Source organism: Microcebus murinus, chromosome 27 (genome assembly GCF_040939455.1).
Source record: "Microcebus murinus isolate Inina chromosome 27, M.murinus_Inina_mat1.0, whole genome shotgun sequence".
In the NCBI taxonomy this organism is placed as follows: domain Eukaryota; kingdom Metazoa; phylum Chordata; class Mammalia; order Primates; family Cheirogaleidae; genus Microcebus; species Microcebus murinus.
In genome coordinates, this window is record NC_134130.1 from 11,024,860 (window position 1) to 11,039,061 (window position 14,202).

At 32.7% G+C, this 14,202-nt stretch overlaps 1 long non-coding RNA gene across 1 annotated transcript in view; it reads right to left on the reverse strand.

Moving 5' to 3' along the window:
* The window catches only part of LOC142864840 (uncharacterized), a 146,061-nt gene that overhangs the window by 91,255 nt on the left and 40,604 nt on the right, over positions 1-14,202 (reverse strand). Inside the window, exon 2 of the long non-coding RNA XR_012915144.1 lies at positions 13,295-13,382. This is a non-coding gene — a long non-coding RNA (uncharacterized LOC142864840). The remainder of the gene's footprint in view (positions 1-13,294; positions 13,383-14,202) is intronic.

Here is a 14,202-nt window from a genome sequence, read left to right on the forward strand (position 1 = left end):
TTTACTTATTTAATTTTATTTATTTATTCATTTAATTTCAGCATATTACAGAGGTACAAATGTTTAGGTTACAGATACTGTCTTTGCCCCACCTGAGTCAGAGCTTTCAAGTATATCCATCCCCCAGATGGTGCGTACTGCACCCATTATGTGTGAATCTACCCATCCCCTCTCCCCCCCCCCACCTGCTGGACACCAGATGAATGTTACTACTATATGTGCACATAAGTGTTGATCAGTTAATACCAATTTTATGGTGAGTATATGTTGTGCTTGTTTTTCCATTGCGATACTTCATTTAATAGAATTGGCTTCAGCTCTATCCAGATAATATAGGAGGTGCTACTTCACAATTGTTTTCTGTGGCTGAGTATAACTCCATGGTGTACATACACCATGTTTTATTAATCCAGTCACATATTGATGGGCACTTGAGTTGTTTAGAACTGATTCACAATGCTTGCCCCCCATCCCTATCAGCAGTTATGCTTTCTGCGGTTTCAATTACTCGTAGTCAACTGCCCTCTGAAAATATTGAATGGAAAATTCCAAAAATAAACAATTCATGATTTTTAAATTGCACAACATTCTGGGTGGCGTGATAAAATCTAACACCATCACCCACGTGAAATGTGAATCATCATCCCTTTTCCAGTGTATCCACACTGCGTAAGCAACATGCCCACTAGGCCTCTCCGTTATCACATAGAATAAACATGGTGGATATAGGGTTTGGTACTGGCTGAAGTTTCAGGAATCTACTGGGGATCTTATAATGTATCCCCACTGGAAAGGGGGACCTACCATATCACAGAGCAATCTAGGCATAAATATGTATCTGCCCCCTAGCGAAACTAAGCCCAAACAACAGTTCCTTGATGAATGTACTCTAAATAGGGGCCTCAAATAATTCCCATACATACATTTCCAAAGATTATTAGTTCACATTAAAAACATAGGAGAACACAATCTACCAGGAGTAAATACAACATTTAAAAAAATCAGGCCTCCTGAAAATTGTGACAACATTAACATTTTGATGTATAGTAAACATAATATTTAAATTTTATCTTTTTAAAAAAGTAAAGGAATATGAAATTTATGATTAAAGAGCAAGAGATTGTCAAAATTGACCAGGAAGTTTTGAAAAGTACTAATCTAACTTCTAGAAACCAGTTATATCAACATACATACTAAAAAGAATTTTAAAAGCCTAGTAAATATTAGATGATATCAACAGCTAATTATGTTCATTTAAAGAAGTTACTTAACATAAAGTTAGATCTGTAGAAGTGACCTAGGATGTATCCCAGAGTGTCAAAACATCAGACTATAAAAGAAATTAAGTATAGGAAGAAAGATCTAAGATGCATTTAATCTAGGTTCAAGAAAGAGTATAATGGAAGATGCAAAAACAAAATTTAAAAATAAGCATAAGATTGTCCAGAATGGTGAAAGTCACCAATCCAAAGATTAAAAAAAAAAACCCTCTATAAATTATTAGCCTTTCTACACCTTCTGTTCAGTTTTGCTGTGAACCTAAAACTGCTCTAAAAAATAAAGTCTATCAATTTCTATAATACTAAGGCTCAGTAAACAAAATAATAATAAAATAAAGGACAATAAACAAAAGCAATGGTAGCACTCCTCCACCCGCTTCAACATTTTTCAAGCTTCTTTTTAAAAAAATAATCAATTAATTTTCTTAAAATATAAAATTGTGTATATTTATAGTGTACATGATGTTTTGAAATATGTCTACATTGTGGAGTTGCTACATTGAGCTAATTAACATATACTTTACTTCACATATTTACCATTTTTTGGTGGTGAGAACATTTAAAATCTACTCTCTTAGAATGCCCACCTCCATATTAATCTTTCCTTCCCATTCATAATTATCAGAAAAGAAAATATAGAGTTTTATATAAAAGTGTTACTTTATAATGATTGTCTCCATTTTCCTAATCTGAGACCAAGAAGACAAACAAATGCCCCAAATCATAGAAAACATAGAGCAAGTAAGTGGTAGAATAATATTTACAATTCGTATCTTCTATTATGATGTTTTTATAAGTGACTTATCCTTAACAGAACAATGTTTTGAGTTCTTTCATATTTTACTTCTGTAAAAAGATACAATTTTAATGTATTTCTAAATTCCCTGCTTTAGGAAACAATCATATATAGAGTATCACTGATATGTATATACACACATGTGTATCTATGATATTTGCATTATAATTTAGTAAAAATAGTTCAACAAAAGAAGTTCATGAAACACTTTAATTGTTTATTACTTTCCTTACCTAAAAACAAATTTAACTTCTAAACTCCATGCTCTTTCTCCTTTTTCTCTCTTGCTTCCCTTGTTGCTCGCTTTCTTCCTTCCTTCCTTCCTTCCTTCCTTCCTTCCTTCCTTCCTTCCTTCCTTCCTTCCTTCCTTCCTTCCTTCCTTCCTTCCTTCCTTCCTTCCTTCCTTCCTTCCTTCCTTCCTTCCTTCCTTCCTTCCTTTCTTTCTTTCTTTCTTTCTTTCTTTCTTTCTTTCTTTCTTTTCTTTCTCTCTCTCTCTCTCTCTCTCTCTCTCTCTCTCTCTCTCTCTCTTTCTCTCTCTCTCTCTCTCTCTTTCTTTCTCTCTCTCTCTCTCTCTTTCTTTCTCTTGGGAGTTCTTTTTATAATAAGTTAATATCTTCATCAATGTTATTGTCTGCATTGCCATAGGGGCAGACGGGGGGGGGGGTGAAAGCATAAAATGTGCTTTCATTTTATATACAAATTAGCTTTGATTTATGTTATTTTTTCTATGCAGACAAGAAAAATGAAGTTCTGAAAAATACATCACATTGGTCAAAGGCACAAGCATGGTAAATAGCAAAATCAAACTGTAAATCTATTATCTCCTGATTCAAAAAGCCCCATATACCTTCCACAGCCCCTCTAGTGAGCTACATTTAAACAGTCCCAATGATTATTTTTCAGCCACCAGCACAACAAAACAGCCCCCACAGACTGATCAAATATGGAAGTTGGGAAGGGAATAGAAAAATACATGGTTGGGTAAGCAGTTTAATGAAGAACAAGGGCAGGAAGATAGGAAACTAAATTTATTGAGTTGCAAAACTTTTTTGAGTTATTTATTGATTTTATTTTCTGTAAAATCACAGTGTCTAAGACACAAATAGGTCTTAAAAACAATGTCAGAAAATATGAAGGCTGCTAGAGAACAGTTTCGTGGTTAAGATCCATTTCTGTGTCCTCCTTGACTTTTATCTTCTGTAAGTATTTTTAGGATTCCCTGCTGGCACGATAATACAGCTAAATAATATATCTAAACATGTCTGTTACTGGACCATTTTACCAGAAATGGAATTTTTTCACATACCAAAATTACTTCTTTCAACACAAAAACAGAATGCATTACTAAATCAGGAACAATTCAAAAATATATTCAATGAGATGATTGAAAGAACTCAGAAAAATTGAAAATAAAATGTCTTTGATTTCTAAAGTCTCAACAGAGAGAAAGTAAAAAAAAGACTATTTCTTGAATGCTCTAGAATTGATATTGACTTCACACTATCAAGATAATGAGAGATCAGAGAAAACAAATATCAAGAGTGTCTATTTGGAAAAGCTCGATTTTCATCATCTTTATCTTAGTGTAACAAGAATAATTTTATGCTCTGAAAGTATTTACTGTCTTTGGAGAAAATAATACACATAGAAACAGAAATTATGTCACTTCAGATATATTGTTAGAAAAATGTTAAAGATTATGAATGCAAATGTTCAGGGATTTAAATAAATTATTGGAGTTTTAAAAAACTATAATGAAGACATTTGAATACATAGATGTCTAAAGACAAATGTCACAATTTTACTAATACAGATTATAAATAGACTTAAGTGCCTCAGAATAATAGTAGAAAACAGAAAGGGAATAATGACTGAGAATATTCATAAACAATTGGTCAACACAATTGTGCCTTACTCTCTTTTCTAATTCCAGATGCTTTATTTTTTAAATAAACTAATTATACACAATGTTTAATTTTTCTTTTCCAGCCTCATTTTATCTGTTCCATGCTTAATTCTATCCCTGTTTATATACTTACCTGTGATTAAAGAAGATGAATGACTCCCAGTCCTTGACACACATGTCATGTAAGTCACTTGGGGTTACTCACAACTTGAGATTTCTGAATTCCATTAAGAATTAAAGAAGTAAGAGTTGAATTGAGTCATTTTAGAAAGTTATCCTGGTGATTTGGGCCCAAACTTAGCTCTGGAATACATTTTGTTACAAAAACACTGTGCGAAGGTTCTCATTATTGTACGTCATCACCAACATTTAGTGTTGTCCAGCTTTGAAATTTTGCTTGTCTTCTGAATACAAATAGCTATCTCACTGCTGTTTTAATTATTATTTCTACTACAAGTGATGAATATGTACATAAATATCTTCTTATTTTTCACAGCCATCCGGGTTTCCTCTGCCAACTGAAAATGACTTATGCCTTGATCATTTTTATCTTGTTTTCTTCTCTTTTTTTCTCCTTGATTTGCAAGATTTCCTTTGATAGTGTAGATGTTTATTCCTTTTTATATGTAAAAGATGATTTGAAAGGAAAAGAACACCATAGGAATTCTAAACACCACCAGAACCCTTTGTAGCTTCTCCAAGTGTGTCATAGGGTATATCATGCCTTGTGTTTATCATGTCTCCCCAACTAAACTGCATCTCCTATATGTACAGGGTACAAATCTGATGTATCTCTGAAATCAACATGTCTGAAAGGTGTCAGCACCATTTAACACATTCAACGTTTTGACATGAATAAATAATTAAGTGGCATACCTATAAAATAGTGATATTGAATAGGCTGTGACCTATGGGGTACAAAGAGGAGGCAGCTTTCTTTAAGTCACTGTTCCAGACACGCTTCGCTGGATCTCCCCTCCTCACCATATAGCAGTATCTCTGATATACCTCATAACTTTCTTTTCCTTTCAGAGATTAAAATAGTCTAGTTACTAGACATTAAATTGTTTTGTACAATTGAGATCACAAGGACGTGTCATACCCCACTCAATGTCTCTCTGCTCCCCTGGGCTCAGGCTTGCGTGACACCTCAGTGGGAATGAAGGGCACTTAGCTTTTTTCCCCAAAAGCTCCAGTTTACCTATCCCACTTGATCTGCTATCTGGCTTCTCAGTAGTCAGAGAAGGGAATGAGAATGGGTTAAAAGAAAATGACGGATTATTAAAAGATTAATCTTGCTGAATCTGAGTTTTGCCTTCTGTGGGTGACAGATGGCTGAACGCTAGATCTTTCTTACGGAGGGTCTTGAAGTGTTCTTCCGAGTGCAGTTCATCCAGTTTTGCCAGACGGATTGGGATTTATTTCCCTCAGCAACTGCATCAGAAAAAAACAATATTCCCTGTCTGCTGAGACAAACTTACCTCCCAAGATACCAACACATGAAGAAAACCTTTAGGATGACTTAAGCTTGGCTCTCTTCTGCAAACTCTACTTAGCTAAGAGAAAACTAAATACATCCTTACTCTACCAAGTCATAGAAATTCAACTTTCCAGCATTTCCCCTCTCTCCTTTGTATGCCATCATGGGCAACTCTAGCCCATTTTTCTTCAAAGTGAAGGACAGATACTCCTGGAGAATCTTGAAGAATTTCAGAGAACTCATGAATTCAAATCAATTTAATGCTTTCATCCTTAACTACGAAAGATATTTGTCCCAACACTTTTCATGACAAAAAAAAAAAAAAAAAAAAAAAAACCTCTCGGCAAACTAAGGAATAAATATAATACCAAAGGCAAGATCCATGAAAGAACTAATTGGGGGTGAGTGTCGTGGCTCATGCCTGTAATCCTAGCACTCCAGGAGGCCAAGATAGGAGGATTGCTCAAGGTCAGGAATTAGAAATCAGCCTGAGCAAGAGTGAGACCTCGTCTCTACTAAAAATAGAAAGAAATTAATTGGCCAACTAAAAATATATAGAAAATATTAGCTGGGCATGGTGGTGCATGCCTGTAGTCCCAGCTACTTGGGAGGCTGAGGCAGAAGGATTGCTTGAGCCCAGGAGTTTGAAGGTTGCTGTGAGCTAGGCTGACATTATGGCACTATACCCGGGCAACAGAGTGAGACTCTGTCTCAAAAAAAATAAAAAAATAAAAAAATAAATAAAATAAAAATAAAAGAAAGAAATAATTGGTAGGTTGGATTTCATAAAAATTAACAACTTCTGTTCTGAGAAAGACACTGCCAACTGAATGAGAATACAATCCTTACATTGGGAGAAAATATAGAACATATTTGGAAAAGATACAACTGATTAAGGGCTATTACCCAAAATATACAAAGAGCTCTTAAACTGCAACAATTATAAAAGAAATAACTCAATTATCGAGTGGGCCAAGCACCTAAACTCGCCTGTGAGAATGGCCAAAATCCAAAACACCACCTAATGCCGGTGAGGATGTGGAACAGCAGGAACTCACCTTCACTGATAATGGGAATACAATATGGTGTAGCCACTTTGGAAGACAGTTTTTCAGTTTCTTATAAAACCAAACAGATTCTTACCATATGATCCAGCAACTGTGTTCCTTTGTATTTGCCCAAATGAGCAGAAAGCTTTTGTGCACACAAAAATCTGCACACAGATATTTCTAGCACATTTATTTATAATTGTCAAAATTTGGGAGCCACCAAGATGCTCTTCAGTAGGAGAATGGATGAACGAACTGTGATATATCCAGACAACGAAATGGCGTTCAACACCAAAAAGAAATAAGCTTTCATGAAGCAGTAAAGAGAAGTGAAGGGACCTTAAATACAAATAATGAAGTGAGAAAAGCCAGTCTGAAAAGACTACGTACTGTAAAATTCTAACTATAAGACATTATAGAAAAGGCAAAACTATGGAAACAATACAAAGGTCGATGATTGCCAGAAGATAAGGGGGAGAGAGTAGGCAGAGCACAGAGGGCTTTAAGGGCAGGGAAAGTACTCTGTATGATGCTACAATCGTGGATACACATTATTACACATTTGTCCAAATCCATGGAATTTACACCACCAACCTGGAATCCTAATGTTAACTGTGGACTTCGGGTGACCCTGCTGTGCCAGTATAGGTTTGTTGATTGTTACAAATGTACCACTCTAGTGTAGGATTTTGTTAGAGGGAGATGCTGTGCATATGAGGCATATGGGTATAAGGGAAATCTCTGTACCTTCTGCTCAATCAAAAGAGATGGTTGATTAAAAGATGAGCCCCAGATGTCTATAAGTTTATTAAGTTATTGTTTACTTCAATGATATATAGTGAGTGTTATAATTAGCATGTTTTAAGAACACATATTTATTTTTTATTAGAGTCATTATATCAGGTGGAAATTTACCAAAAACATAAAGGTTTCAAAGAAACTTTAATTTATGAAAGTTGAACTCTTAAATTTCTTTTGCTATATAAATCATAAAATTTTCTTGAAGGTAACAAAATTTTTAAAATACAGAAAGCTGTCATGCATTTTAACATTTATAAACATCTGTATATAGTCCATCTGCAATATGGACTATATTATTGTAATATTTTATAATGGTGACAAAAGTGAATATTAACTAAAAATCATAAATAAGTTCAAAATGTTTCACAGCAGAAACAAAATATATGTATATAAATGATTCATAAACTCTTAAAGGGAATTAACAACTCCAAAAGGTAGCCATTTTGCTAATATTTGAAAATAAAATAAAAACATACAAAATTCAATATCATGATATTAAAATAAATTGTTTTTACATAATAAAGGCTAATAGAGGTTTTTATTCTATTTTATTTACCTGATTTCAATAATTGATTTCAATCACTGATTCAATAATTGATTCTCCCTCTCTTTTAATTTCAATCATTATAGAATGCTGTCATCATCTTAAATATACACATATACATATTTTTAAAATAATTTTCTTAACACTTTGCTTTGTTCCACCTTTCCTAGAATTTTGAGATATATATGTATACATATTTACATTTAATCAATTGTTAAATGGTGAACATTTGATTTGATTTGATGACATCAGTGCTAATGGGATAAAGTAAGAAAGATCTAATGAACCCATGTATATAAATAATGGCAGATGGTCCATTGAAAATTCTGCACATAGCACTGTTAAGTCTGCGGAGGAGACTTGAACCTAACCTATTTTAAAGAGAAGTTTTATTGATTATGCAGAGATGAAGCATATGTTAATCATTCTTATATAAGTGTACTATTGGAGATATCAAAATCTATTAAATGAGGATTATAAACTTTGTTTTAAACTGGATTTTAAATTGATTCTTGATGGATTGTCAACAGAAGCTCTGAAAGATCAATCAGAACTACTAAGCCACATTAAAATTAACTTATTTATTTTTAATTATTTATATCATGTCTCTTTGAGTTGTTGCTGTTCATAAATCTAAAGTAGTTTTCTTTCAGATAAAGGCTCCCTTTAGTGCATGTTGCAATCGTTTTTCCCCTAAGGCCACTGATCTGCTCAATCCTTAATATTTTTTCTTACAGTAACATTCCTGCCATGTTCCCCAAATTTACCAACACCTATAAGTGATTATTCTATTCTTTCTATAACCTTACTAGTTAGTAATATTTTTTAAAATATAATTGAGAGTCAAAGCACATTGTGTGTGCAAACACATACGGATTTATGGAGGCATATACTTGCAGAATCTTGATTGGTTTAACTATGAATGTATACACAGGAAAATAATATTTAGATTGTGGCTTATTTTGGTCCTTCCATTTATTTACTTATTTTAAAAATTTATTTCTTAATTTGCAAATAAAAATTACATATATTTATGGTATGAAACATGATGTTTGACAGATGCATAGTTTGGAATAGCTAAATGAAGCCATTTAGCATATGAATTACCTCACATCAATGTTTTGGGATGAGAACACTTAAAATCTACTCTGGTAGCAATTTTTAAGTATACAATATATTGTTTTTGACTGTAGTCATCATGGTGTATAACAGATCTCTTGAACTTATTCTTCCTGTCTAACTTAAACTTTGTATCCTTTGACCAACATCTCCCGAATCCCCACAGCCCCACGTGTGTGGAAATCACCATGTTACTCTCCACTTCTATGCGTTCACCTTTTTTAGATTCCACATGTAAGTGAAACTCCTGCGGTATTTGTGTTCTTGTACCTAGCTTATTTCACTTAATATTAATATAATGTCCTCTGGGTTCATCCATTGTCACAAATGACAGGATCTTTTCTTTATTAAGGCTGAATATGAATAGTATTTCAGTGTGTGTGTGTGTTTGTGCGTAGAGATTTTCTCTATCCTTTCATCCATTGATAGGCATGGAGCCTGAGTCCCTACCTTGGCCACTGTGAATAATACTGAAATGAATGTGGGAATACAAGTATCTCTTTATATACTGATTTCATATAAAGCTGAAATTAGAAAAAATAAAACAAGGCAGCAATAAAGTATGATTGATACATCTAGGATTGCCCCAGTAGTTGGAAAACAACAGAGTAAAGCAATAACACTTAAGTCTTATGGCTTTGGTTTCTATCTTGCCTTCATCACTTAATTGTCATGCAATTATTGTGAAGATTATTAAACTTTTATGGCTCAGTTTCCTCATCTGTGAAAGAGGGTTAATAATATCTATTTCTGTACACATGATAACTATAGGAGTGTTAGACTGAAAAGTGAGGGTTGTGAGTATCTGAATTGTTCATTCATTCATTTATTCTTTTCTTCACTTATTTCTTTTTTAAGTTTATATTTACTTGGCACATAATAATTGTACATGTTCATGGGGTAGTGTGTGATGTTTCTATACATGTATACAATGTGCAATAATCAAATCAGGTATTTTATATATCCATCTTCTCTTACACTCATCATTTTTTCTGTGTGGTGAGAACTTCATTTCTTTCTTAACAGTGTTAAGAAATATTTTATAGGACACCATCACTTATGAAGCACTGATCCAGGCACTTGAGACACAGTTGTAAACAGACAAAAGTCCCTGCCCTCCTGCACCTTATGTTCTGGTGCTTATATGTTAATAATTCTAATGCACATAAACTGAATGAGAAAAAGAAAAGCATTAAGGGAAAAAGTTAGTAGACATCAAGGGTGCTAATTTATTGTGCAATATTTAATTTATAAATTAACAATTCTAAATGAACAAAATGAAGATTGAGTGGTAGTCTTTGATTTACTTGTTTTTAAATTACTTGTTTTCTTTAAATATGAGGAATCTATTTTTTAACTTCTTGTTTCTCTTAGAATTAGATTTTTCTTATTTCTTTGATTAGATTATCATGTTTCCTATTCTTATTTTTTTTGGGGGGGGTCAGTTGGTTATGGTTGGTGCCAATGTATAGAACAGCTATTGTTTGAAAGATTATTTTGTCAAGCACACTTGCTGGTAGTATGCTATTGTTTCTCCTGAACAATTTGTACAAAATATCACTTGCATTTTTCTTCAAATTTATTATCTCTTGGGCTAAAATGAAAGTGAAAAAACAATATCTGTTAAGTCTCCATGATCTACTTAATGAATGATTTGCGCTGAAATTCTCAGGAATGATAGGACACACATTATTATTAGCCCCTATTAAACAGAAGCAAATAAAGACTCATTGGTTATATGGCGAATGAAGACTTGAATCTTGCTTTATCTTGTTCCATACCCATTAATTTTATTACTACAAGCTGACAATGGATAGGTTACAATAAGAATATCAATGTTTTATCTGTATACATCTGTTCTAAGAAAAGAGAAGGAAGACAATGCAAAAAGGTAACTGATGTGGTACTACTAGTAACTGAGGTTTATATAAATTTAAATCTTACTTTGTAGTAAAAATGGAACACCTACATGGTTCTCTGAACACCTACTCTGATCCTTGAAGAAACCTTTGTGTGACTTTTAAATGTCTCTGGAAAGAGCACACATAAGTGATTCTTCTGTGACTCATCATGCAATAGTCAAACCCATGCCAGCTTAACACGAATCTTCTGCTAAAATTTACTTTTAACTAATAGTTTGCTTAATAAATCCTTTATACGAATGCTATTCTTTTTCACCCAACAGGAGTACAGTGTGGTCATGTTCACAGGCTTTCTGTTCACTGCCCTTCTGTCCAAAAACCCACGGATTCGAGCTTCTAAATATTTTTCAAGCAACAACTTCATCAATCATTTTGACAGCCATCCGGATAGATCCGAGACCCATAAAGGGTTGCATTATGGATGAAAAAACAATCCAGTAGGAGAGTGTTATGGATGAAGACTTTTCACCATACCCTTATAGTAAACCTACTCGAATCTTCAGACTTTAGTAGGAAAGAGAGGTTGTTATCAGTAAGTATAATAATAAATAACAACTGAAAATGTAAGAATTTTTAATTTCTTAAAACCTATGAATCTTTCTTTATGCAAACATGTATTTCAATAACATTTCATTGTTCATTATTATTTGCATGGTTATATAATTTATTTCTCAAATTGTTCTGAAAGAGTTATTTAATAAATTATTTAAAATATAGGACTTCAATAATTATTCAAAAAAACAAGTTAATAAAGGAATATATTTACATAGTTATAAATGAAGAGCAACTATCTTTAAGTTCATGTATCCTTGACAGTGTCATAGACAATAAACTTAGTGCTTGTTTGTGGAACGAACACAATTTCCTGACTTTCTGAGATCACAGTCATTGTTTGCAGGGTTTATCTGTTATTAGGGACACTTAGGTTATTGTCATTATGTCTTCTCAAGCTTTGACTCTGCCACCAAACACCAATCTGCAAATGGGCTTCCCAAGGAAAGTGGCACCATTAATTGCTAAGTGATCTGCAAACAATTAGAAACCTTACTCTTGTACAAATGGAAGGTCAATGCTGTCAGCCTGATCAGACAGGGTTGCAAAGTCCTCAGAAATATCCCTCACACCTTTTCCTTTCCAACTTCTCACCATAAACATAAATCAAGCTTTGTATTTCTAGTATCTTTTTTTCTAAGAAATCATTCATAAGGCTTCTTTGTACATATATAAAAGCAAGAATAGTATTGGCTCGTGACAGTCCTTTATCAAGTGTTCAATAAAAATTCAGACTCAGAGTAAAAAAAGCAAAAACTATAAGCATAAAGAGTTAAGTATATATGTAAGTTAAGAAAACACATTGCAGTAAAAAACAAAATATTATTCAAAATTCATGTTTGGATATGATCAGTATCTCTAATTTATAAATGAATGCACCTTCTAGAAACCTCTTAATACATCAGTTCTGATCTCTTTTCACAACTGAAACTTCTAAAATTAAAAATGCATCTCTTTATGTAAAGATTTGAATAATTAACTGTAAAGTATTTCATACCCCCAGCTCTATAATTAAGAAAAATAAATGTGACTATTATTGACTTAAGTGCTAGCCATGGTAATAATTCTCCTTCTTATCTGTGAGATGGATTAAAATGCTCAAGAATATAAACAGACAAATGATCTATTTTATGCATATAATTTAAAATCTTAAGCATATTTCAGATGTCGAAGGTGCCATGAATCATAAGGTCATGTTCCTGAGCTTCAATAGCTCAATTTTTAACAAAATATTACAAACTGGCTAATTACTACCCTTGTATTGTCATCTTATTAACTTTTCAATGCACATTATGTTTGTCTCATCAGAAAAATATAAGACCACAGAGGATTGAAGTTTCTATGCATTAACATATACAACAATTAATTATTCCAATAAATTCTAGTGAAATATAGACATCTTGTTTATTCATTTATTCAAACCTAAAAAATACTTACCATGTGCCTACTTAAGGCCAAATATTTAATACTACGCAAACAATAAAGTCAATAGTGGGGAACAAAAAACTGAGCCCCCAACATCAAATACCCAATTTATTTGGAAGAATGTATATAAATAACCATGTATGGTAGTTTGGGAAGATTTTTCTTCTGTCCATTCCAGCCTACTGTTTGAAAAAATAGAGTGCTGGACAGTATAATACGTAAAAGGGAGAAAGGGTCTATGATTGGGAAATCCGAATATAGGAAACTTGGGAATTCTTATCCTTGACACCAATGAGTTATTCAATGTGGGGAAAGTCACTTCAGGGTAATTAACCATATCCACCGCTTTAAACACTCATCGTTTCTTTGTGTTTTAAAATTACCTCTTTCTCCATCTTTCTGGTTATCTTTCCTCCTTACCTCCAGATCCTAAGGTTCTTAAAGTGGGGAAGATGTGGACTGTGTCTTGTTTTGTTTTTCTTTTCTGAGCTCAGGCTTAGCTCAGTATCTGTGGAATAGTAACAGTTCAAATACAGAGTCATTCAATTCAACTGTATTTATAGAATAAATAAAATCCGACGCAAATATCCTCTTTGATTCTCATAAACTGTAAATACAGCTATAGTTGATATTTATTTTAGCCACCATTCATGGAAGTGATAGCTTATACATATGAAGTTCTTTATATATGTTGCTCACTGTTGTATGCACTTCAAAAGTATTCTTTTCACTTAATACCTTCACATGCTTTCAAAGAATGAACCACTCTTTATAGATGGAAAAATTAAAGCAGAGAGGTCGGTGACTTGCTCAAGAATACTCAATAGAAGAAGAAGAATTTCTTAGAGCATAGAATGAGCCACAAGATCACCTTTATTCTTCCCATTAATGTAAAGTTTTCCTCTTTCATAGGAGTTAACTATTAATTATAACATTGTATTTTTTTGTTTTGTTATTATTTATTTAACTTGTTTTTAAGGAAATTCATAAACATAATTATAACATTCAAACATTTTTATATCAGCTATACTCCAAACCCAATGGATTATTTTAAAGTAAGTCTCAAATATTATATCATTTCATCTGTAAGTAAACATCATTAAAGATAATTATCACATCTATATAAAAGAAGTCTTTAATATAATTAATATACACTTTTTCAATTTTACATTTCCCTCATTATATAATAATCTTTAGAGTTGGTTTGTTCAAATCGGTAAACAAACAAGATAGAATTTTTTTCTTTATTATCTTTCTTTTAATATCTCTAAATACCTACTCTTCTCAGTTCTTCTTCTTCTTTTATCTAAATTAAACATGATTTATAG